At 39.1% G+C, this 27,629-nt stretch overlaps 1 non-coding gene across 1 annotated transcript; it reads left to right on the forward strand.

Annotated features, from left to right (window-relative positions):
• The first annotated feature begins 26,466 nt into the window (after positions 1 to 26,466).
• LOC138380998 (U6 spliceosomal RNA) lies at positions 26,467 to 26,573 on the forward strand. The gene has a single exon (XR_011232955.1). It is a non-coding gene; the product is annotated as a U6 spliceosomal RNA (small nuclear RNA).
• Positions 26,574 to 27,629: the final 1,056 nt, after the last annotated feature.

The following is a 27,629-nucleotide window of genomic DNA, read 5'->3' on the forward strand; positions in this document are numbered from 1 at the left end:
GGCCACTCACAGCTCGCCGCATCACGTCCTGCCTGAGCAGGGCAGGGCCCGGTGTGAGGGCGCCTTGAATACTGGAGGCGCCGGCAACCCTCTGAACCCGTGAGCCCGACCAGGCCGGGCTGGGAGAGGCAGTGCAGGTCCGGATCTCTCCCTCTCTCCCCTCAACACAGAGGACACAGTGATTTCCTTCGCCCACAAGCCCCAGACTACCCTAGAAAACTCTTGGCTGTTCAGCTCCGTGGTTGTCAGGCCATGGTGAGATCAGGGACCAGGGAATTGGATGGACTTTGAGATCCACACCCAGTAACACAATCAAAAATATATGCGCATGACAAAATGGGGAATAAGAGTCTTACTGCTTGTGGAAAGAAGCTGCCTTAAGTTCACCTTGTTTTATTTTTTTCTGCCCAGTGAATGGCAGGGGAGCTGAAGGAAGAAAGTGAAGGAAAAAAAGAGAAGCCTGACATAAAACTAAGGATGCCTGTCGCCATTGGCTTTTCCTTTAAATCAAACTCCAAATTAGTCTGCTCCAGGAAATTTTCTGAGCCCTGCCCGAGACAGAGTAGGGCTCATGTATCCTGTTGAGACCAAGGAGCAGGGCTGGGATATTTTTGTGTTTAACATGGAGGTCCCAACTTAAATCCATGCATAATTCCCAAACTTTTTTTTTTTAAGCAAGCAGTTTCAGCTTCCTGCATTCTCACGGGAACTGAGAAAGCACTTGCTTTTGGGGAGAAAGGTGGTTTAAGGAATGGTAATGTTCACAGGATGGGAGACAAGGAAAGTGGAAAGTATAGGGATGTTTAAATTTTTCCCTCGAATGTTCAATAATTTGAGTGTATTAAAAAAACCTGATAATACATAGATTAACAGGCAAAAAAGGCATACAGATTTTATTATATGCACACGTGTGCATGGAAGTCATACAAAATATAAAACCTTAAGGAAATGGCCAGATGGTTGCCACTTTTATATCACCTGTAGGTCACAGAAAGAATGGGGGCTTGGATCTTGGCAAGACAGATTGTGGGAGGGAGAGAAGAGGAAAGGTCTGGCTAGCAAAGGTGGTCTTGTTATGCAGATGAGACCTCCTGGTAATAGCCCTTGGAAAAAGTAGACAGTAAATCTTTCTGTCAGACTTTTAAAGGTGTCAGACTCTCAGCTAATCTTCCTAGCTCTGGACAAAGGAGGGCCTCAGAGAAAGCCTGGATGACTCATTGCAGGTTTTCTCTACAGATGCAAATTTCCCCAACAAAAGACAACTTTGCAGGCCTTCTGAGCAGCCATCTCAAAATATGTCCACAAAGTATATTTCGGAGTGAAGTTTTTTAGTTTCCTTCAAGAGCATTCAATAAACACCATGAAAAACCAACTATAATGCCAGAGTAGGTCGTCCAAGATGAACTAGAAAGTCATTTCTGTGGAAGAGCCATGAAAACATTCAGATTTTTCCTTGCTTCTAGCCTCTCACCAAACTCTCATGGTGGCCTTTCTGTAGGCAATCTGAGAAAGGACAACCAGGTAAAGAATATCCTTGAGACACTGATGATCTTTGGTGGCATCTGTAACCCCTTAAAAATGTCTGCCAGGCTAGACAGATTCCTCTTCCACCTGACCCCTGTATCTCTATCAGTCACATTTCCTGGGGCAATGGGGTCAATGGCAGCTCAATGGGCTGCTGGATCATTGAATACGCTTAATCTTCTATTGGAAAGGGGGACCAGGTAGAAGCCAAAAGTCACTCCTATCTAGTTTCTCTCCCAACCTCCCACACCTTACTCACTTACACCCCTGCCTATATCCTCAAAAAGAGAGTAGTCAGCATTGTCAGAGAAATAAAAGGATATCCCAGTCAAGGTTTGTTTATTTCTGTTAATGGGCTTCAGCCATATTGTGTCCCTCTTATCCTCCAGTTTATATGTTGAAACCCTAGCTCCCAGAAGGTGGTTATTTGAAAGGAGAGTCTTTGGGAGGGTCTAGATTAGGTCATGAAGGATTCTCATGATGGGATTAGTGCCCTTATAAGAAGAAGAGAGAGATCTATCTTTCCATGAACATGTATAAAGGAAAGGACATTTGAACACACAGCAAAAAGGCAGCCATCTATAAGACAGGAAGCTGGACTTCACCAGCCCCCAAATCTGCTGGCACCTTGATCTTGGACTTTCCATCTTCAGAGCTGTGAGAAATAAATTTCTGTTGTTTAACCTACCCAGTCTATGACATTTTATTACAGTGGCCTGAGAAGACTAAGACAATTTCTTAAAGATTCTTAGAGAACATTTCATAGCTTGCTTTTACTTACTATTTAAAAGAGTGCAGGTTTCTATGTATCTTGTGTTTTCCAAGGTAGTTCCAATATTTTTATAATTTCACTTCAATTAAGGCAATTTGTAAATGCATAGTTATGCATAATTTGATTTTTGTGCGTTTAATATTTCAACATAAGTTAACCATATCAAGAGGAGTTATTAAACTTAGGACCCAAACCCATAAAGTAATAGTAATTATATACAAATTACTATAATTAAATTAAGCATAACCACATACAAATAGTTCTCAATAATATACAGAGAAAGTTTTGATACTAATTTCTAATTCTTTCTCTCTATGGAACTGATGAAAACCCATAGGCCATATGTCTGGTGTGGATTTCTATTTTTTCATCATTTGTTTTGTTCATCTTCTGCATATTCTACAATGTTCTTGCTCCTTGTTACTCCTTGCCACGTTGTGACTTCATTGTATCACTGACTGCAGAGCAATCGCAGTCTTTGTGGCAATTTTTAAGTTTAATATTTTAAATAAATCTTTATTAACTTTCTCTCTCCTAAAATATTCTGCCAACATTCTTGCTATTAGCTGCTTATTGCTAAGGAACAGTTTCTTTGTTTTTGCCCCTCTGCTCTGCCTCTTTCTAACTTTGATTCCCTAGTATAATTCATTCTGCCAGTGCTGGACCAATGAGTTAGAGGTATTATACATTTTGTCTTTTTTGTAGAGTAACTCTTTAGGATTTGTAGTGAAGATGTTAGTCCTTTCTCCTCTTCCTTCTCACTAGAACATTTATTAGTTCAAATGTGCAGCTGCTTCATACAGCCATTTGCCTGAGAGGCAGCCAGCATGGGTGGAATCCATCTGAGGTAATCCCATTCCCCTAGGCAGTGACTGACCAGGAATGAATGAGTGACCCTGGCCAATGAGACATGAAGGAACAACTGCTGAGGAGCTTCTGGGAGATTTTCCTCACTCTAGAAAATGCCTCACAAAGTGACACTCTCTTTTCATCCTTTGGATGTTTCTAAATGTGACACCTATGACTGGTTCAGCCATCTTGTAACTGTCCTGAGGATCAGCTAACACTTAGAAAGGCAGAGTGGTGGGACGCAGAGAATCTGGGACTTTGATGACAGACTTGAGCCTCTGAACAAATTAAATCAAAGTCTGCAGTACATCTGGGCTTCCTGTTATATGAGAGAATAAATTCCCTTGCTTGTTAAATTAGCATTAAAGAAATTATTCATGACACTTATTAAAAATGGTAAGGCAAACTATATTCAAGGTGAGCTATTACAATGGGGTTTTTAGAAGGGGAAGATTAGAGAGAGATTGGGCTCAACTCCAAATACAATAAGGACGAGTGGTGATTTGTAGCCAAGGAGCAGAGTGGGCATCAGTGGATGGAAATTCACTAAGCGGAAACATCAGGTGTAAGGAGAATTCTGGTTAAACAAACCTAACAGGCCAGGGTGATAAGATATAGAGGGTAGGAGATAATGAATTTGATCAGATATCAAGAAGGGGGGATTTTTGCTGAACTGACCCAGCAGGATTCTTGCTAAAATTGGACTAAGCAGAGACAAATAAGGAAGCCCAAAAGTCAGGGCCTAGTTGAGAAGAGAGTTCAGAGGAGTCTGACTAGAGTTAGGTCAAGGGAGTGTTAAATAAAACTTGTGGGAGGCCATTGTAACAGAGGGAACAGCCTGAAAAAGGGTAAAATGTTTTACAAGTTGTCTCTTTAAAAGTCCCCCGCCTCTTTTGGGAATGAAAACCTGCATCCCTGCCCAGGCCAGTAATCAGAGGAACAGGGGAGTGTCCTTTGCTTTTTGTACCACAGAAGATGGCTCAACTGAATTGTCAAATTATCCAGGCAGAGGTCATGATATTGTCTTCCCGGGAGATGGGATGGACCAGAACCATCAACTATAGTTAAACAGCAATAGCCTGAAGCTGAAAACCCTCCCTTTGAAAGCTCTGCATTTCTACTCATAAAGTACTGTAGTGCTTTAAGACAAGAGTCTGCCGTACTCTTCATTTGCCAGCAAGTTAATAAACTTCTCTTTCCTTCTCCTCAAACCACTTGTCCTTGTTCTTCTGGTGCAGCCTCGGGACAAGTGCCTAACTTTCAGTAACACCACTGGTTTGGGCAGAGCTCCTGTACTAAGCCCAACAGACCAAACCAAAGTGGAGTCACCAAGCTGAAATTAGGTTGTTTATTTGACCTTCCAAGAAATCAGGAAAGAAAGAGATAATAGCCAAATCTCTAAATAGGCCAGTTTTAGCTGCCACAGTATGGAAGTCCCCCTGCCTTAACCTTTACAATGAAAGTAACTTTGAAATAACCACTTTTTGTTCTCTGTTTTTGTTTTCCTCAGCCCTTTTCTGTCTATGAAACCAACCTCCTCTACTCAGATTGTGGGAACTGTTGGGGGAAAGAGAAAACTTCCCCTTTGGTCTTGGAAGTGTCACAGAAAAATCAACTCACAGTAAAGCACATTGATAAGAGAAAAGCTATACAAATTTATTTTAATGTGTATACAAGGGACCCCTCAGTAAATGAGGATTCAACTCTTCAATGAGGTACAGAGGTTTTTGAAGAATAGGAGCTTGAAAGCAGAAAAACGGGTTTTGTGAAGGACAGAGTAAGAGTCTTGAGTGGCCAGCAAAGGTGGTCTTGTTATGTAAATGAAATCTTAACGGTAGCTGCCCTCAGCAAGACTAGATGGTAAATGTTTCTTTTCAGAACCTTAAAAGGTGTCAGACTCTCAGTTAATCTTTTCTGGAAGAGGGAGGATAGACCTGGCAGCATTCTCTACAGATGTAAATATCCTCCCCCCCCCCAAAAAAAGACAGATTTGCAGTGTTGCTGCTATCTGTGAGACTAATGGCAACCATCTCAAAATATGTCAAAGAAATATATTTTGGGGTAAAATATTTTTCATTTCCTTCAGAACACTCATACCGTTATTGAAACCGCAATGAGGTTTCAGCCTGGGTCTAGTTGCTCCTCACACAAAGATCCAATTATTGAGACAATAAGGATTGCCAAGGAAAGGAATTTTTTAAATATGACAACTTACTGGGAGAATGGAAGAAGCTGCCTCAAATCTGTCTAAGGGAAACCATAGGCTTTTTAAGCAGGGGCACATGTTTTGGGGCAGGTTGAGTTGGAGTCAAGAAGTCTGCCTTGGGGAACTTTAGAATCTCAACTCCTTTGTCTTACAGAAAATCCACTATTTCTGGTAAACAACTCAAAAGGTCAACTTATTAGTTAAGGAAGAGAATTATAAAAAACATATAGGGGTCATTGATATTTGTTTTTGGAGCTGGTTATTATTCTACTTTATAGAATGAGGTGTTGCCTAATTCCTGGAACTGCAAATAAAAGCCAATTAATATCTTTAAACTAAATTTGTTGTAATTTTTTTTTTTTTGACAGGAGAGAATTTTTGTCATCAGTTTGAGCCAAGGGATTCTGTTATGCACAAAATACCCCTCTGTTTTAGTTTTCTATTGCTGTGGTTAAATAAAAATTATAGGAGGCCATTGTTTTGGACTAAGTTTCTGTGCTAGGCTCCAATAGACCAGAATGAAAATCAAAATAGAGTCACCGTGCTAAAGTTCTAAGTCATCAAACCTGTGAATTAAAATAAAATCTTAAGGCTCCCCCCACTCCACGGGCTGACTGAATGGGCCCCCTCTTGGCCAAGGGGATATCCTAAAACTAAATTGCCTGCCACAAGGAGGGAGGTCAGACATGCCTTATCAATCTCCCCTCCCTTCTTGGAGACATCCTTTGTAACCCACTAACAGGCCTAAGGCTATGCAAGACAAGCTTGCAGGTCCTCAATTTATACAACAAATATATGTCTGGTGGCTTGTCTCTGAAAGTATCTTAAAACATTCCAATCCTTTAGACAAAGCTTTATGTCTTTAACCAATTGCAAGTCAAAGAATCTTTAAACCCACTTATAACCTATAGGCTCTCCCCCGTCGAGATGGCCCACCTTTTTGGGCCAAACCAATGTATGCCTTCTATGTATTGATTTATGACTTTACCTGTAACCTCTGTCTCTCTGAAATGTGTAAAACCAAACTCTAACTCAGCCATAGGGAGTCTACTTGCTCAAGGCTTCTTGGGAGTGGCTCCAGGTTCTGGTCCTCAAATTTGGCTCAGAATAAATCTCTTTAAAACTATTTTACAGGCCGAGTGCGGTGGCTCACACCTGTATCCTAGCACTCTGTGAGCCCGAGGTGTGAGGATGGCTTGAGCTTGGGAGTTCGAGACCAGCCCGAGCAAGAGCGAGACCCTGTCTCAACTAAAAAAATAGAAAAAAATTAGCCAGACAACTAAAAATAGAAAGAAAAAAAAAATTAGCCCACTGTGATTCATGTTGGATTTTTTTTTTTTTGAGACAGGGTCTCACTCTGTTACCCAGGCTAGAGTGCCGTGGTGTCTGCCTAGCTCACAGCAACCTCAAACTCCTGGGCTCAAGCGATCCTCCTGCCTCAGCCTCCAGAGTAGCTGGGACTACAGGCATGCGCCACCATGCCCAGCTAATTTTTCCATATATATATATATATATATATATATATATATATATATTTAGCTATCCAAATCATTTCTTTCTATTTTTAGTAGAGACGGGGGTCTTGCTCTTGCTCAGGCTGGTCTCGAACTCCTGACCTTGAGCCATCCTCCTGCCTTGGCCTCCCAGAGTGGTAGGATTACAGGCGTGAGCCACTGCACCCGGCCCATATTGGATCATTTTTGAAATCTCAGTAAGGAAGATGCTCATTTAAAAACAAGCTGGATTCTTTTTTAGGGAGCTAAAAGGCTGGACTTCTCTTTGTTGGGGGTGTACATTTTTTCTGCCCTTATTCTAGGTTCACTAAGAATATTCCTGGAGGGATTAGATATTGGGGAGAAAATTACAGTTAAACTTCATTTTCAACATATTCAAGAATATTCAAGATAGTCTTTTATTTTATTTTATTTTTTTGAGACAGCGTCTGGCTCTGTGGCCCAGGCTGGAGTACAGTGGCGTCATCACAGCTCACAGCAACCTCAGACTCCTGGGCTCAAGGGATCCTCCTGCCTCAGCCTCCTGAAAAATGCCTGGCTAATTTTTCTATTTTTTTTGTAGAGACAGGGTGTTCTTGCTCAGGCTGGTCTCAAGCTCCAAACCTCAAACCTCAGAAAGTGCTAGTATTACAGGTGTGAGCCACTGCACCCGGCTGAGAAAAGAAGTCTTAAAAGAGGAGCTTATTGCATAAAGGCACATGTGAGCAAGGGAGGAGAGGGAATTCTATCTCTGTGGTTCTGAGTGCACCTATGTCTGATAAATGTTTTTTGGTATTTGAAAGTCTCAGATTTTGGAAAAAAATCAATAACTGCTGTAGATTCTTAGACTTCCCCTGTCCTTTCATGAGTTATCCAAGTCCAGGGACCTGGAATAATGGCCATTAATTACATATCCTATTGACTGTTCTCAGGTCTACATTTGTAGCCAGTAAATAAATATTATCTTTCATATGTATGAAGGTACCACTGCTGGCTGAGCCATTTTTTTCAGGCTTGATGTTAGATTTGCACTAATCCTTCCTGGTAGCAATGGTATGCGTTTGAGTTGACAGACTGAGGTTGGTGGTACAGAATAAAGTAAACAGCTTTGAATCTGGCAACACAAAACAATTTATGGGTCTGTTTTCCTTTGCTTGGAGCATCCCCCCCCACCATCACCTTCCCCACGTCCCCTAATTTGAGCTGCCAGTGGAGCCATTCCTTCCTACCAGTTCTCCACCCTGAATGCCAGTTTCTACTATTTTCTCGTGGTGACCAAAGAGTTCTGTTTCCTGGCTTCTTCCTTCCCTCTCAGAAATACCATGTAAGGCTGGGTGCGGTGGCTCATGCCTGTAATCTTAGCACTTTGGGAAGCCAAGGTGGGAGGATGGCTTGAGGCCAGGAACTTGAGGTTGCATTGAGCTGTGATCACATCACTGCAATCTAGCCCAGCTAACAAAGCAAGACCTTGTCTCAAAAAGAAAAAAGCACATATATATTAAATTTTAATGAAAGATCCAAGAACAAGCAATGGAGTATGGGCAAGAAAAGGATCAGGGACTGTGTATGGGAGAGGAGTGTTTGGGGGTGGTGATGATAGGATGTGGGAGGAGACAAAGCAGAGTGTGTGTTGAGGCATTAGTCATACCCAGAGAGCTTGGCACAATGTCTGACATAAAGAAGTGCTTCATAATTATTGTTTGAATGCAAAGTAATAGTTATTGTTTTTTCATGCCACATTTCATAACATTCTTTTGTTGGGTCACAATCAGAACTCATAAAATAGAATATAAGTAAGATCAAAGAATTAGAACCAGGGAAAATGAAAATAAAGAGAAGCAAATAAGATACCATATTCAGTAAGAGATAAATTTATTTGATTTCCTGTTGTTAGTTTTTTAAAGAAAATCAACTTTATGGAGATATATTTGACATTATAATTTTTTTACCTTTTTATTTTGAAACAATTATAGATTGGCAGAAAGTTTCTGACATTGTACAGAGAGATTCACGTTCCCTCCTCTTAATATCCTTCAATGGTTACACTTTACATAGCTGGAACATAATATCAAAACCAGGAAACTAACATTGATGCAGTGTGTGTACATAGCTCTCTGCCTCATCACATGTAAAGATTCTGGTAACAACCATCACAATCAAGATGCAGAACTCTCCATCGCCACAAAGCTCTCCCTGTGCTACCCCTTTATAGTCACACCCTCCACTCCCAGCATCCCTAACCCCTGGCAACCACTAATATGTTTTTTATCACTGCAGTTTTGTCCCATCAAGAATATTATATGGTATGCAGCAAATGGAATCATACAGCATGTGACTTTTTTAAAGACCTTTTGAGACTGGCTTTTTTTCAATTAACATAAAGCCTGTGAGATCCATGTGTTTCAATATTGCATTCTTTTTTTTTAATGTTTTTATTTTATTTTTTTAAATTATTATTTCAGCATATTGTGGGGGTACAAAAGTTTAGGTTACCTATATTACCCTTGATCCCCCCGTCGCCCCCCCCCCCGAGTCAGAGCTTCAAATGTGTCCATCCCCTAGACAGTGCTCATTGCACTCATTATGTATGTATACACCCATCCCCTCCCCGCCCCACATCTGCCCGACACCCGATTGATGTTATTCCTGAATGTGTGCTTAGGTGATGATCAGTGAAACCAATCTGATGGTGAGTACATGTGGTGCTTTCAATATTGCATTCTTTGTTTTTTGCTGATGAATATTCTATGGAATCGATGTACCACAGTTTAACCATTCACCTATTAAGGGACACTTTGGTTGTTTCTAGTTTTTGGCTATTATAAATAAAGCTACTATGAATATTTGTGTACAGGCTTTTGTATAGATGTAAATTTTCACTTCTCTGGAATAAATGCCTAGGAGTGTGATTGCTGACCAACAATAATCCAGTTGTTCTATATCCTTGGTAGCATTTGATATTATCACTATTTTTTTATTTTAGCTGTTCTTTTTTTGGGGGGGGGGACTGGGGGACAGAGGCTCGCTCTGGCTAGAATGCAGTGGCGTCATCATAGCTCACTGCAACCTCAAACACCTGGGCTCAAGTGATCCTCCTGTCTCAGCCTCCCAAGTAGCAGGGACTACAGGTGCTTGCCATCATGCCTGGCTAATTTTTCTATTATTGTAGAGATGGGGTCTCACTGTTGCTCAGGCTGGTCTCGAACCCCTGAGCTCAAGCAATCCTCTGGCCTTGACCTCCCAGAGTGCTAGGATTACAGACGGGAGCCACCACCCCTGGCTGAGCTGTTCTAATAGGTAGGTAGTTATATTACTATCTCATTGTGGTCTTAATTTGTATTTCTGTAATGGCTAGTGATGTTGAACATCTTTTCTGTCATTGGTTTTTAATCTTTTTTTCTTTTCAAAGACTTCTTCCTCCTGAACCGTGATAAGCAACTGAGACCACATGTTAGTTCTCATTCTTTTTTTTTGGAAGGGGTAAGTAAAGAGGCTTTATTGGAGCACTCCTGGGTGAGGGTAACGGGTCCTAACAGAGAGGGGCCCGGGGAGGTTCTTAGGCCCTGGGGGAGAGGGGCCTGAGAAGTTGCAAGTTCTCATTCTTGGTCCTAATTAATATTTTTCTTCCCTTTACTCTTTGTGAGAGGGTGTTTATTTTTTGTAGTAGTCTCTGTGTTTCCAGTGCTCTCGCATTGCCTGGGGTGGACACTAAAAAGGCTGTTGATGACAAAGGATTTTCTGAATAGAAGCCCTGTTTTTGGAGACACTACCTCTAGGTGACAAAAATGTTACAGTGAAGGCATTCATTTGTGTTCTGAATATGTTATCTCTTTTTGGCTCTGTAATTGGATATTATACTTTATTTTATATCTTAGGGTACAGGTCGGACTTGGTGAGAAGCTTCGTAATGTAATACTTAGGAGCTGCATTTGGAATCAGACCAATATGGATTTTAATTCCTGGTTTTGCCACTTCTGAATTTTTGTTATTGGATAAGTTCTTTAAACTCTCTCAGCTTTAGTTTTGTCATATACCAAATGAGGATAATGATGCCAACAATCTTCTAGGGTTGTTGTGAAGATTATCTGTGCATTTCAGTTATACTTTGCTGCATTACATATCATTCCAAAGCTTAGTGGCTTCAACTAACAATGATTTATTATTTTTCATGATTCTGTGGGTCAATCGGGCACAGTCAGGTGTGTTTTTTCCATGCAGAATGGCTAAGGTCACCATAACAGCCTGTGTTATTGTTCACCTCAGGCAATGCTCAAGTGCGTTCAGCAGGGGCTCAGCAGGGGCTGGAACATCCAGGATGGCTTTCTCTTCCTTTAGGGCCACTCAGCACATGGCTCTCGTAGTTTTGCAGTGTAGCTCTATATGCTTTACAGTTGGGTAGCTGGCTGCTATGAGGGAGAAAGCAGAAGTCACCAGCCCTCTTAGGCCTGGGTGCAGAAGCCCCAAAACATCATTTCTACTGAATTCTATTGGCCAAAGTTCCAGGGCCATCTCGGGCTCCAGCAGAGGAGATAAAGACTCCACCTCTTGATGAAAGGGTTGAAAAGTATTTGTGGCCATCTTGAATCCACCACACTGAGTAATCCCCATGATACTTAGAGACCCAAATCAGAAGTATGAACTCAGGATCAGGAGTGGTTATATACTTTACAGGATCAAGTGCAAAATGAAGATGCAGGGCTCTTTGTTCAAAACTATCATGAATTTTTAAACGCAACAGCAAAACATTAAACCAAATATGTGGCTCTTCTAAATTGCAGGGCTCTGTATGACTGCACAGGTCACATGGCCATAAAACTGGCCCTGCTCAGGACCCCAAATTTTTTTAAAATTTATTTTTATTTATTTTATTTTTCCCTTCCCCCAGCCCAAAACTTTTGAGTTATATCTCCTGTCCCTTTAGTAGCCATGCCATCTCTGAGGGTTGGAAGTGTCATAACGAGGATAGAGAGTGGTCTGACTTACATCATCTCTGCAAATGTTAGTGAACTCATGATGCTGGCCGGCATCAAGGGAACAGGCAATATGATAAACGAAACTTCATTCAGAGAACATTTTGATAAGTTTTTTTAATGTAAGAAATAAATCTCTTCTTTGCATAGCAAAATACCTTCTAATTTGTTCTACCTCCTCTCCAAACAGTGCAACAAATCCAAGTCATACTAAACAACACATTGCACAGAGATTAGAGGTGCAATGGAGGGAGAGGGGAAGACACTGTAGAAGAGAAAGATGCCTAGAGTGAGACCTTATGTTAAAGAAATGAACTCCATCTTCTGGAGGGTTCCTGGATCAAGGACCTCCCAATACCGTAGCACACTGGATATTGCTTAGATCTGCTAACATCCTTCTCATCACTCAGTTTCAGTGGCTTAAAACAAATGATCAAATCAACTAAATCTTTCATATTAAGAAAAACACAGGGAAAGGATCATAGCTTCAACCACAGAAGAGTTGTAACACACTGACAATAAGATTCTAAAGTTGGTGCATAAGGTGAAAATCAAGTACAGTTAAATTTACCCTGGAGTAGGAAAGTTCTGTGATGGAGACAGACACGTGATCTTTCAATGAGTCCAACAGCCAGTTTTTCCTCCAGCTTGAACATATCACTCTTCGCTGAGTATTGGGAGTAGCAGCAGAGTCCAATTTTATTCTTTTGAATAGCCAGTTTCTCCAACACCGTTTGTTGAAGAGACTATCCTTTCCCCATTGTGTATTCTTGGTTCTCTTGTCAAAGCTCAGTTGACTATATATGTGTGGATTTATTTCTAGGCTCTTTATTCTGTATTGTTGGTCTATATGTTTGTCTTTATGGCAGTGCCATACTGTTTTGATTACTGTAGCTTTGTAATATATTTTGAAATCAGGAAGTGTGAGGCCTTCAGCTTTGTTCTTCTTTTTCAAGATTGTTTTGGTTAATCAGGCTCCTTTGTAGTTCCATATGACTTTTAGGATTTTTAAAAAAATTTCTATAAAATTAAAAAATGCCATTGGGATTTTGGTAGGGATTGCATTGAATCTGTAGATTGCTTTGGGTTGTATGAACATTTAACCACATTAAATGTTTTCATACATTAACACGTGATGTCTTTCTATTTATTTGTGTCTTCTTTAATTTCATTAGTCAATATTTTGTAGTTTTCAGTTTTCAGTGTACAAGCCTTTGTCTTGCTTCACCTAATGATCTTGGAACCCATTGATGATTCTCACTTGAATCAATGATCACATTGTGATCAAAAAAGGATGATTTCTTAATTCAATCATTTCTTTTATATTTTCTAGCTAGCATGTATTTGTGAAAAGAGACTTCTTTATTTTCCTTCTCTCTCTCTTTTTGTGTATTATCACAGGCAACATTTTAGTAATTATATAAAAATACACCCATAAAAATTCAAATAGTATAGAAATATACAAACTAAGAAATAAAAACTTCCTGTAGTCATACTTTTGAGAGGGAACCATTATTAACAATTTTGTCCATATTCCTTTTTTCGTTCTGCTTTTCTCTTCTGAGTACATATCCTTTTTTTTTCAAAATGCTTTCTCAGGCTGACATATTCTTTTACATATATATAATACATATATTTGAAATGAAAATAGTATCTTATTTTCATAACATTCAGATTTCAGACATTTTTGAAATATCAAAATAAGGGTATTACACTAATACAAATGCTAATACAAAATACTAATATTTAAAACCAGAATGTAGTGGCAACAAACTTTCCCCAAGCCTGTTCTTCCTCTTACATTCTTGGTCTATCTTAGAAGTATGTATTACAAATCCAGCATTACCAATCACCACTTCCACATCCAATTAGCTTCCAAGTCCTATTTAAATCCTGTTCTTGTCCTTGGATTGCAGTATATCGTCCTCAACTTGGCTCACAAGCTGCTCCTCAATTCCCACCCTCCCATCTTCTCCAACTTCACCTCCTGCCGCTCCCTTGTTCACTCTTTCTGCCCCAGCCGTACCAGATTTCTTCCACTTCCTTGAACGCACCATACTTCATGCCTCCTGGCTTTTGAACATGCAGTTACATCTCCTGAAACATTCTCTCCTTACCCTTCCACCCAGCCCAGCCCATGGCTGACTACATCCTGTTTACTTTCAGCCTCAGCTCAGATATGATTTCCTCGAGGCAGCCTTCTCTGATTGTAAAGTGGTTTATGTTCCTCTGCTTTGTGTCCTGTAGTACTTGAAATTAATTTAATGTTTATATTCCTGGTTAGACTATACGTGCCAAGAGGACACAGTAACTGTTGTTCGTCACTGCATAACATTTGGTATATCAAGGGGACTCAATAAATATTTATTTAATGAAAAAAAATAGAATGGTATTCTGGAATACTGGAAGCTGTGTTGCAAGCCTATTTTTAACCATTTCCCCTCTGTCTAGCTTTTTATTTCCTTGAAACTGTAGTGGAACCTATCAGTGCTCTGCCCAGATCTGCTTAAATCCCTTTTACCATTTTTATGTGTTTTTTAATGAGCAGCACCTGCTTATTTGCTTAGGAGCACTGTCCTCAGGCTATTATAGCCGTTTTGCTCAGGCAGAGAGGGAAGGAAGTGGTAGGGAGTTTACATTCCTTCTGGCCAACACTGAGTCACAGAAAGTTGCTTGGACTCTAGTTGGGATAAACTGTAATAGTTGGGATAAACTCTAAATGCTGAGCAATTGTCTACATTCCAGAGGCTCCTGAAAGATCAGGCTGAGGGCCCAGACTCTGCATGAGATTGCACCCTTTCTTGTCTTTCTCCCTGTCCTTGTTCTGCTTCACCAACTCCCTTACTAGTTTCCCTTGGGAGCATCTTGATAAATCACTTGAATAGGAATACTCACCTTAGGCTGCTGCTCCATTACCCAACCTCAGACTCACCACACGCTTGCTTCTAACTTAGGGCACGTGAATGTATTTCCACTCCCTTCCTTACTTCATCCAGGCTCCTACTCAAATGCCATCCCCCTCAGAGAGGCCTTTCTGCACCCCCTCTATGAAAGAGCACCAGGGCTGAGCACAGTGGCTCACACCTGTAATCTAGCACTTTGGGAGGCAGAGGTGGGAGGATCGCCTGAGGCCAACAGTTTGAGACCAGCTTGGGCAACATAGGGAAAACCCATCTCTACAAAACATTTACAAAAAAGTTTAACTGGGTGCAGTGGCGCGTGCCTGTAGTCCCAGCTACTCGGGAGGCTGAGGCAGGAGGATTGCTTGAGCTCAGGAGTTTGAGGTTGCTGTGAGCTAGGCTGACGCCACGGCATTCTAGCCCAGGCAACAGAGTGAGACTCTTTCTAAAAAATACAAAACAAAACCCCCAAAACCAGCACCCCTTCTTCCTCTCCATCCTGCTCTTAGTTTTCTTCATAGCACTGATGACTCCCTGAATTATTAAAATATGTACTTATTTTCTTGTTTATTGACTGTTTCCCTCTTGTCTGCTCCATGAGGGCAGGGACTTGTCTCTTTTGTTACTGCTGATTGAGAACAGAGCACCTAGTGTTGCGCAGTAAAATTGACTTAAATAAATTAATCCTCTTTATTACAAAAAGGAAAGGTAGTAATGGAAATTTTAGGTTAAAAGAATTAAATAAAATTATATTATGTGATTCGGGGTTTAGCACTGGGAACTAATTTAGCTCTCACACTGCTAAACATGTTCTGATGTCAGCTTGTCAGTCACAAAAGTGATGCTTGGCCTCCAATGACATTGTTTATTGTCTCTATCCCAACTGGTCACAAGGAAGGAAAGGGGTACAGTTTTTGGGCCATCTCAAACCCTAGCGTTGCTCCTTGCCACACTTCTCTTACTTCTTAGAACAGCATCAGTGGGGTTTTATTCCAAAGGCAAAAGCACCTTCTTGGCCAGTCATTCGTGAAAATGACACTGGGTGGCAGTCATACTCTATCAAAATCAACCTCCACAGAGGTTCTATTTGTATTAAGAAATCAGTGAGTTTTTGCTATGCCCCATTGGAAAGCAGGTAATTGGTGAAGCACCTGGGCTACTTTCTGTGCCTTGCATCTACTGAGGTCAGAAATTATATTATGTAGGTCATTCAGCACGTGCTTGTCTCCCTTGATTAGGGAGAGTCTGCAGCACTAAATTAGGGGAATTAAGATTATCAATAATAATGAGAACAAGAAACAGTTATTAAGCACTTAGTAATTGCCAGGCAGGTACTAAGTGCTTTACATGTGTTATCTAAACGAATACTCACAACAGCCTTATAATGGAGAAATTATTATAATACTTGCTTTGTAGATGAGCATTTGAGGCTGAGAGGGTTTAGGGAGGGTATTTAAATTTATCAGGCAGTAAGTGGCAGTTTCTCAAACACATACTCTGAGCTGCTGTTCACCCCTTCATTCTATTAAGGGAGACGTGATAACTTACGTGTTTGAAAGGCTGCCATGTGAGTGCAGACTGACTTTGTGTAGCTCCAGGGGGTGGACCCTGATCCCCTGGGAAAGGAGTCCCCTTGCAGAAATAGATCACACGTCATCATGAGGAAGATTTCCTAACATTTAGAGCAGTTGTAGATCATTTTCCTAACATTTAGAACAGAAGTGGAATGGATTAGTTGGTGAAATAGTGAGCATTGGTTCTTGGAGATCTCTTTTGATTGCTTTGTTAAATTCTCAGTATAACATAAAAAAAAGTTATGCTGTTTGCCTGGCACTAATGTTCCATTTGGGTTCGAATCCTGACTATGCCACTTGCCAGTCAGTGACCTGCAGCAGTGCCACCTGGGGGGTTTACGGGACAGACTTGGCACCGGCACTCAGCAGTCATGTGATACCGGCTTGTCACGTTCATTTCACATGTTGATCCCTGTGATCTGTAGTGAGTATTAGCTAAATGTGACCTATTTCTTGATTTGTGATGGTCACTATTGCCCTTGTAACATAAAAGGTATGTTTTCATATTTGCAAATTAATATAATATTTTTTTCTGTAATTTAAGAACTAATCCTGCTGGTTCTATCTCAGGCGTGACAGAGTCTTTTGGATGTTCATAATGGATGTCAACAGAACTGATTGAGAGATTTTATTTTTTGAAATAGTCAAAAGTTATTTAGAACCAAGACTTTCAAATAAGAAAAGCCATTAGGCCGGGCGCGGTGGCTCACGCCTGTAATCCTAGCACTCTGGGAGGCCGAGGTGGGCGGATCGTTTGAGCTCAGGAGTTCGAGACCAGCCTGAGCAAGAGCGAGACCCCATCTCTACTAAAAATAGAAAGAAATTATATGGACAGCTAAAAATACATATAGAAAAAATTAGCCGGGCATAGTGGTGCATGCCTGTAGTCCCAGCTACTCGGGAGGCTGAGACAGGAGGATCGCTTGAGCCCAGGAGTTTGAGGTTGCTGTGAGCTAGGCTGACGCCACGGCACTCACTCTAGCCTGGGCAACAGAGTGAGACTCTGTCTCAAAAAAAAAAAAAAAAAAAAGAAAAGCCATTAAATTGGGGTTTTGATGTACAACAGGATAATTCTTTGAAGTATTAGCTTGTATTTTGCCATGTATTTCTTTCTATTCTTCCAATCCAAGTATATAGCCAGCCCTTTAGAAATTCTTTGCTTCATATATATTTTTTGTAGGATATATATACAAGTTTTAGTATCAGTAACTATTTTTTGCTTTTGATAGAGCCTCCGCTGAGTGTAATTTATGTCCTTGAGGGGTAAGAAAGAGAGAAGAATGTGAACAGAGAGAGAGAAAGAAAACACACTAGAGACTAAGTACTAAAGTTAATGTTGATAAAGTGCTTAGAAAAGTGCCCAGAGTATAGAATAAGCTCTGTAAAAGTATTCATTAAATAGTTAAATAACATGTAAAAATACATGTTTTTTTATTTATTATGTATTCTTCACATCTTATTTCTATCACTTTCAATTAGTTTATCATAATAATCATCAATCATTAGTATCACTGTTATTGTTATAGCAATATAATATTATTGTAGCAATATGATCTTAAACAAGCTGATTACCAAGTAATATACTAGAGGGGACAAAAATCCCTGGAACCTGTGCTTATTAGAAACCTGGGCCCCAGGTACAGGAACTTCCAGCCTTTCTAAGATTCCAGTGCACTGAGTGTGCATAGGGGAATTGAGAATCACAAGGGTTGGAACAACGGGTTTCTTAGCAATTTGTATAGATAACTGAGAAACTCTTTGATGCTTTGATGCTTAAGGCCCAAGGATCTTGATACAACTTGGGAATTGGGAGCCCAAATAATGGGTGAAGTGGAATTTCTTCAGCAGCCCAGCTGAATAGGGTTCAAAGTCAGATTTAAGGTGATTGAAAAAAAAAAAAAAAAGGCAGCACACTCTTTCATGTATCTGTGAATTTGTGGACTTAGTGTCATACCTGCTACAAATAATTTTTTGGTAAATATTCATGTATGTGTCTAAAGGAGCCACATTTACTTTTCCAGTTTTGTAGGCCTGTGACTGCCGCAAATGTTCTGAACAAAGCCAGCATCATTGGAATAAGTATAATATTTTTTAGGTGGCTATTTGAATGTCAGTGCATTTTTGCCTGTGTAGATTCTTAATAGATAAAACTTTTATTACTTTATAGCCTACTATGAAGGATTCTTAAGAAAAGCCTGAAATTAAGCTTCAAATCCTATAGCACTTCAATGTAATGATGATTATTTCTCACAGTAATGAATGGGACTAATAATTTCTTTGGCAATTATCTTGACCAAGATCATATTGGTACAATAATAATATTATGTTATATATCTCCCTCAAAAACTAGGAGAGCAGGAGTTTTAGTCACAGACTGGAATAGGGCAAACAAAGAGTTAAGCTAGCTGTTGATCTGAGGGCAGTGGTGGAGTCTGAGGGATTTTCTCTCCCAGACATTTTATTTTCTGTGAGTACATATGAGGCCAACATGAGCAGTTCGTGTTTGCAAGCGAGTCTCTGTTCAGTCTCAATCATTCTAAACAGATATGCTGCAAATTTTTCTTTTCCTGATAGCCAAGGTCCTATCTCATCTCAGTCATAGGAGGAAGTTGCTCTCTGTGTACTTCATCACCAAGTAAATAAAAATCTAGACTGATGACATGTTATAATTCCCTAGGCAAAATAATCAGCTATTTTGTGGTCTCAATAGAATATACTGCTATTTATATCCAGAACTGTTAAGTAACAAGTTTACATACCAGAGTAGAATCTCATGCAGCAATTAGTATTCAGGATAATTCTGATATATGGCTAAGCTCTGAGGATTTCTAACTCCCAAGTAGATGTGAAAACATTGGCCACCATTTTTATCACTTTCATTTTTTCTCTCTTTTTCAACTTTCTTAGGATACTTTTCATTATAATTTTTCTATCTCCTCTTTTTCTCTTTTCTTTCTTTTGAGACAAGTCTCGCTTTGTTGCCCAGGCTGGTGTGCACTGGTGCCATCAAAGATCACTGAAACCTCAAACTCCTGGACTTAAGTGATCCTCCTGCCTCAGTCTCCTGAGTAGCTGGGACTACAGGCACTTGCCACTATACCTGGCTAGTTTTGGTATTTTTTGTAGAGATGGGGTCTTGCTATGTTACCCAACCTGATCTCAAACTCCTGGCCTCAAGTGATCCTCCCACCTTTGCCTTCCAAAGTGCTGGGATTATAGATGTGAGCCACTGTGCCCCGCCTTTTTCTCCACTTATTTAAAAATGCTTGCTCATCTTTTGAACATCTCTTTGAGTCTGGTCTCAGGTTAAATGAGTTTCTCAGGGAAACCTTTTTTTTTTTTTTTTGAGACAGAGTCTTGCTCTTTTGCCTGGGCTAGAGTGCCGTGGTGTCAGCCTAGCTCACAGCAACCTCAAATTCCTGGGCTTAAGCAATCCTTCTGCCTCAGCCTCCCGAGTGGCTGAGACTACAGGCATGTGCCACCATGCCCGGCTAATTTTTTTGTATATATATATTTTTAGCTGTCCAAATCATTTCTTTCTATTTTTAGTAGAGACGGGGGTCTCACTCTTGCTCAGGCTGGTCTCGAACTCCTGACCTCGAGCGATCCTCCCGCCTCGGCTTCCCAGAGTGCTAGGATTACAGGCATGAGCCACTGCGCCTGGCCCAGGGAAACCTTTTCTAATGCCAGATAGGATTAGATTTTTTAATAAAGTTATTGAAGGTTATTTGTTAAAAAGTTAAAATTATTCAATTACTCTATAATCAATCAACTCATTCATTAGTTAAGGTTATGAATAAATTGGAATTAATCGTGTTTATATTTTTAATGCTCTTCCTACAACCATCAGACTCGATGAAGGCTGGGATATATCTGCCTCTTTCACTGCTAAATTTCCAGGGCCTGCCACATAGTAGTGTCAACGGTTAGTTGCCACCTTTTTGAAGTTTTTTTGAGAAAAATCTATTACTTTTTTTTTGGTGATTTTATCTAATACCTCAAGTATATTTATGTAGTAATATAGAATATTAGATCTAGAAGGGATTGTTAATGGTTATCTAGTCCAATTCTCCATCTTTTCTCCCTAATTTAAATACATGAGAACTAACGTCCAGATGGGTGAAGTGATTTTCACGTGGCTACAAAAAAAACAGGTGACACAGCTAGGACCCTAAGTCCAATTCTCCTTATCCTATATTACATTGGTCTTTCCCCGTTACCCCATTTTGGTCAATTCCAGTAACTAATAGGTAAGGAAGAAATCTGTCCAAGGTGAGGGGAATAGTTCTCTTTTATTTAGTCCAGTTCAAGGTATCTTAAGTTTTCATAGCCTGATTTGGTGAGTTATTTAAAAAATATTTTTGAAGTATAGGGAACATTTAAGGGATAAACCTTTTCAAGATTCAACATTACTGGGGCAGGTACACATAAAGATATCAACCTTGAAGGTGTAACTTCCCTTAGAGCTGCAGAAAGAAGGTAAGGGAAAGACAAAGATAGTGTCTAGGATACTACAATAATCTGATCTGAAATCCATAATCCCATAGATCTCCAAGGTTGATCTCACTGGAGGGAAGTAATGTTTTCTTTCCTCAATAATACATGAACTTCCAAAGAGAATGCAACTTTCCCAGACAGAGAAAAGTGCTTCCCCCAGAGAAAGCACCAGGGATTTTAAAAAATCATAGTGAATAGGAAGAACTATGAGAGGTGGCATGATCACAGATAATCCAGAGAGGGTAACAGCCCAGTATTTATAAAGGACACTGCTATAAACTCATTCTCCTTGTTCTAATATGGGCATGAGAATTCAACATAAGAGTTCTTACATGAAACTGTGATGTTTTAATAGCACTCCATTTGCAAGAACCAGGGGGAAATTGCTTTTTTAATTCAGCCTTAGTTTTTGCATTAATAGATTGCTGAATTGTATTTTCTTAATGTATTATTTTATTTATTTATTTATTTTTAAATTTTTATTTATTTTGGAGACAGAGTCTCACTCTGTTGTCCTGGTTAAAGTGCAGTGGCATCATCATACGTAGCTCACTGTAATCCCAAACTTCTGGGCTCAAGTGATCCTCCTGCCTCAGCCTTCCAAGTAAGTAGGACTACAGGCATGTGCTGTCACATCTGGCCAATTTTTCTATTTCTTGTAGAGACGGGGTCTCACTCTTGCTCAGGCTGGTCTCAAACTCCTGACCTCAAGCCATCCTCCTGCCTCAGCCTCCCAGAGTGCTAGGATTACACGCATGAGCCACTGTGCCCAGCTCTTAATGTTTTAGAAAGTAAGTAGAGAAGAACAATGCAGTAATGGAAGAGATAAAAACAGGTTTAAAACGTTTTGGTTACTCATGGAAGAGTTAAAGCTAAGGAGATGAATCAAGAAACATTTAAGGAGAACTTTGGTCAGTTCTCTCTCTATATATAACACAAATTAGAGAGTAAATTTATGTTATGTAAATGGAGAACTGATTACATGGTATATAAAAATACTTTCTTAATACAATTTTCAAAACATTGTTAATTGGCTGTTTTAGATACTGACTTTTCTGAAAGGGAAAGGCTGATTATATGACCAACAAGCAGCCCTTGAAGCTTGCTTTATCAGTAACCATGACTGAAATATGTTTTGAAGGGGACTTCTAAAACAAGAGAAAAAGATCTGTTTATTATCTTGGCTTGTAGAGAGCTCTTAAGTGTTTGAGGAAATAGAACTAATCATTTATTTAAAGGAAGTAGTGATGAAAGAAAGCTCTTCTTCATGAAATAATCTAAGAACACCCAAAAGTCATTTTGGTTTTCTATATTTCTTTCAAAGTCATAGTGCTAGGTTGGGCTAAATCAGGCAAAGAAGATAAGATTTTCCTTCTTCCTTGGTTATAATTTGCAATCATTCTTTAGAGGGCATCTTACCAAATCTTATAACAGGTGTTTGGAAACTGAGCAGAACATTATAATTATCTAATTGTAGGACAAAATTCAATACTATCTAAAGGAATGCAACAAAATGCAATAATCAACAATGAAAAAACCATAATGACTAGAGTCCAAGCAAAAATTATCAGGTATGCAAATAAGCAGGAAAATACGACCCCTAGAGGAAAAATTAATAAATAGAAACAGATCCAGAAATGCCAGAAATGATGAAACTATCAGAAAAGGGATGTTAAAGTCTTGATAAGGAACATCACAATCAAATTGCTGAAAACCAGTGAAGAGGAGAAAAATTTAAAGGTAGCCAGATAAAAAAGAATTTTTATTGCACATAGAAGGAAAGCAAATAACTTCTCATCAGAAATTATGTAAGTCAGAAGATAATGGAGTAATATTAAAGTTTCTAAAAAACAAAACAAAACAAATCTATTGTTCATATAGAACTTTATCCAGTGAAAATATCTTTCAAAATTAAAGGTGAAATAAACACTTTTTCTTTTTTTGATTATTGTATAGTCAACATTACTAGACTAAGCACTCACAGGAAAGCAATGGTCAGAAAAGTGAGAAAATTTAAAATGGAATATCTCTTTAAAGCAGAATTTCTTCCCAACAATAAAAAATGAAAATGAGAGCTGGGCATGGTGGTATATTCCTATAATCCCAGCTACTCAGGAGACTGAGGTGGAAGGATTGTTTGAGGCCAGGAGTTTGAGATCAACCTGGGCAACATAGCAAGATCCCATCTCTACAAAAAAGAAAAAAAAAAAGGATAATTAGCTAGGTGTGGTGATGCATGCTTATAGTTCCAGCTACTCAGGAGGCTGAGGTGGGAGAATTGCTTGAGCCCAGGAGTTTGGGGCTACAGCAAGCTATGATTATGCCATTGCATAATCATAGCTGGGTGACAGAACAAGAACCTGTTTCTAAAATAAATGAGTAAATAAATAAAAATAAATCAAAAGAATTTTAGAAGTGAAGGACAAAGAATAGGTGACATGAAAATAATAAAAAATAAAAAAATGAAAATGAGGCTACAGCCAAAGTACATTTCCAAGTGACTCATTTGTTAGCCAAGCAAGGAAAGACATTTATCAACGGTGAATTAATTAAATCTTGTTTGATTGTTGCAGCCAAAGAAATGTGTCCAGATAAAACATACTTCCTTAAAACTATAGCTTTATAGTGAGAACAATTTACTGAAGAGTTGAGGGCATTGGAACACCAATAGTTAATTAAAAAACAAGCAAATTATTTCAAGTGGTTTCCTTTGGTTCTTGATAAGTTGATAGATGTTACTGATACTTTTCAGTTGTCATTTATTTTAGGAGTCAATGCTGAATTCGAAGTGGCTGAAAAATTAGCCTCTATGAATAGTTTGTGTGGAACAACTATAGGTGAGACTGTTTTCAGAGTTGAGAAAACACAAATTTGGTAAAATCTGAAGTGGAACTGCTAAGATTTGTCACAAATGATGGTGGTAAAAATACATTTGGTGCAGTAAAAGTCCTCATGGGATACATTTATAAAGCTTTTGAAAATGTAAGGTGTTGAAAACCTGAGCTTATTCATTACATTATCCAACAGCAAGTATTCAATAGAAAATGTTTGAATCTGTCATGTGTTTATTGAACGAGTAGTGCCAAGGGTAAACTTTATTCACTGTTGTAGACATACAATTGTTTAGTAGGTTCCATGAATTTTGGTTAGAAATATAAGCTGAATAGCCTGATTTTCTCCAACACACAGCACTGATAGCCTAGCAGTGATAAAGTTTTACTATAATTTTTTTTGTCTGTAGAGACAAGGTCTTGCTCTGTCACCCAGGCTAGAGTGCAGTGGCATGATCATAGCTCACTGCAACCTTGAACTCTTGGGCTTAAGCAATCCTCCCACCTCAGCCTACAAAGTAGCTGGGACTATAGGCTCATGCCACCATACTCAGCTAGTTACTGTAATTTTTTGAGCTCAGGGCGAAGGCTGAAATTTTTATTATCCAATATGGATTCACTAGTTCCATATAAGAGAAGAATAGAAAGACACAATATATCTAGATTTCAATAAAGTGTTTCAGGCTATTCTAACAGAAAAAAGGAAAAACTATGAATTCTCTTGAAATACAGTTAGATAAATTTGAGACTTCAGGGATACATTACCCATAGAGTACCAACTTAAAAAGTATATGGCATGGAGAATTAAATATACTTATTCCCCTGCTATTTTTCAACAGTTTTGCCAGTCATTTAGATATAAATGGAAAGGTTTAAAGTTTAGTGTTAAATAATGAGAAAGGGTTATATTGGTTGCAGACTTACCTTAAATCAAGGATACTGTGGTTTCCCACCCCCAATCCCTCAAGACCAACAAAAGCTCAGGATTCTTAAATAAAAACACAAGGAGAACCACAATACCACTTTGCTATGTATTCCCAAGGGGCCAATACCCCTTTTGTATATCACCCTCTGTCCTCTTTGACAATAAGCTGGTCTATGATTTTTGGTCATATCTTCTCTCATTAGCCCAAGGTGCCCATAATTATTTCCAGGAACCTCATTTCTGCAAACCACAGCCCCCCCCCCCCCCCTGCACAAACTGCTGGCAAGCCCCTGAGCGTGTTACACTATTTCAGATTTTTGTGTCTCTGCATATGCTGCTTCCTCTGTCACTGCTCAAAGCAAAGCTGTCACCGCTTTGATTAAGCCTCTTTATACTTTCCAGTCATATTTTATCACTTTGTCTTTTGTGTGGAACTTTTAATACTACACTTATCACTCTATTTTGTAATATTTCTTTACCTTTCTCTCATGTACAGACTGTGACTTCTTTGAGGGATAGTCTGTGACTTCTCCTCCTCCTTCCTCCCTCCTCCCCCCTTCCTGCCCCACTCCTCTTCTTTCTTCTCATTTTTAATCATCATATATAATAGAGCAATAGAGCTTGTATATTAGAATCCCAATTAGTGTTTGTAGAAGTGATTTGAACATGGTCCTCTCATCCTTTTCACTACCGTCTTGCTCAGTGGTCTATAAACATTTAAAGAAAAATATTTTCTCAAGAGAACTAAGTAGACACTGCAAAGGCCATCACTGAAACAGAAAATACACTAAAACCCATAAAAATTGTATAAATATTTATTTGGCAGAGCAATAGGCATTTAGAAGTAAGAACATTGATGTCAACTCTTAGATCAACAGGTGGACTCAGGATAGGGTGAAGAACAATAGGTCTTATTTTTGGTATCTCTTTTTTTTTGGACTGTTGTTGTATATTCTAAATCCCAGCATATGCTTGTTTTTCTTTTCTCCACCCTGCCCAAATGCAGATATCTAGAAAATATGTATCTACTGTATATGTTTTTATATGTCTTGTGTGTGTGTATATGAAAGGACAATAAAGATAATTTTCATGAAAAAGTAATTAAAAGATATTTTCATGACTCTTATGATTTTATCTTTGCCCCAACCCCTGAGATATAAAAATAACTTGATAAAAATTACTTATTCCTGAGGGATCCCTTCCCCAAGGTGACCCATTAATTGCCTCCCGCTATGTTGATTTGGGAAAATCAGTCTTATTCTATGAGACCATTCCCAGCACAGACTGCAGTCATATTGGTCTTCCATGCTCTAATTAGTACCACTTTTTACTACCCTTGCATTGTGAATTAGTATCCCTTTTCTACTCTGGGCTCATGTAAAATAGCTCCAAATGCCAGATGTGATTTTTCTGAAGAAGCTGCTACTTCAGATCTGCTGGAGAACAGGTGGGTGAGAAGGATGGGGAGCACAGATTCAATCAGATTGTTGTGATTTGCTAAGAGATTTTCTGGTAACTAAACCACAGTTTGAAATCATCACTGGGTGTAGGAGAAGAAGGTACCCAGAAGAGAAAGAGTTGAGAACAGAAATGGAGTCAATGGGCAGGGTTTGATGAATATCTGTGGGGAATTTATCTTGGTGTTTAAACAGAGACAGAGAGGGTCTCAGGTATTTAAGGGTAAGAACCATCATGTGGTGAAATTCTGTCATTTGCAGCAACATGGATAGAACTAGAGGACATTATTTTAACTGAAATAAGCCAGGCATAGAAGACAAATATTGCATGTTCTCACTCACATGTGGGAGCTAAAAAAAATAACACTGAACTCCTGGAGACAGAGTAGAGTGATAGTTACCAGAGGCTGGGAAGGACAGTGAGGAGTGGGGAGCAGGGATGGTCAATGGGTACAAAAATACAGTTAGGTGCTTGCTTCGGCAGCACATATACTAAAATTGGAACGATACAGAGAAGATTAGCATGGCCCCTGCGCAAGGATGACACGCAAATTCGTGAAGCATATTTATTTAAATTTCCATATTTAAAAAAAAAATACAGTTCGATAGAAGAAATAAGATCTAGTGCCTGGTATCACAACAGGGCAACTATAGTTAACAATAATTTATTGTATATTTCACAATAACTAAAAGAGTGGAATTGGAATGTTCCTAACACAAGGAAATGGTAAATGCTTGAGGTGATGGCTATCCTAATTACAATGATTTGATCATTACACATGTGTGCTCATCTGAAAATATCACATGTACCCCATAAATATGTACAACTTTTATGTATCCATAATAATAATTTTTTTGTAGTTCAAGGTAAATTTTAATGGATTTATAAAAATCATAGATAAAAAACATGTTAAACTAACCAGTGTGGCTATAAAATATCTTTTGTACACTTTATCAGGTGTATAAAATAATTAAAATAAAATTAAAATTAAAAGTTAAAAGAAGGAACCATGGGAGGATGGTTGGGAGAATCAGGAATGAGCCAAGAATTCACAGGAGTGTAAATAACACTAGGATGCTTAGATTTAGCTCCTAATTCAGATTAGTTTGGCAGTAAACATCCACTCTAGAGTAGCAGGTAATGGTATTTGGGAAAATCAGTCCAAATACCAGGTAATGGTGTTGGTCTTGATTGTAGAAGGCAACTTCTATGTGGACCAAGCAAATAGAAGAATGCAATTCAGGTGGTGTTTGACAAAGAAGAGGAAGAAACATTTTTTCCTCCTACACTGACCATTTAATCAGTTATTATAAAAAATGACTGAAGAGAACAAATATGAATTGATTGTGAAGGGGAAATATTCCCTCTAATTTTCTCAGTTGGACCCCAGTCTTCTGCAATAGTCAAAGAACCTTGATATCTGGGTTAGGTTCATTTTTGTTTATACACCCATTTTTAAAATTCAACAAAAAGCACTTTGGCTTCTGTTATGCTTCTAGTACTGTGCTGGGTGCTGGGGTTATAGAGAGAAAGATGTTTCTTTCCCCTCTGACTTCACAGCTTGGTGTAGGAGATAGAAAAAGAAAGTGGTATAACATTCTATCACTGTGCAGCTAGAGCCGGAACAGTT

Source organism: Eulemur rufifrons, chromosome 2, assembly GCF_041146395.1.
Source record: "Eulemur rufifrons isolate Redbay chromosome 2, OSU_ERuf_1, whole genome shotgun sequence".
NCBI classification, from domain to species: Eukaryota; Metazoa; Chordata; class Mammalia; order Primates; family Lemuridae; genus Eulemur; species Eulemur rufifrons.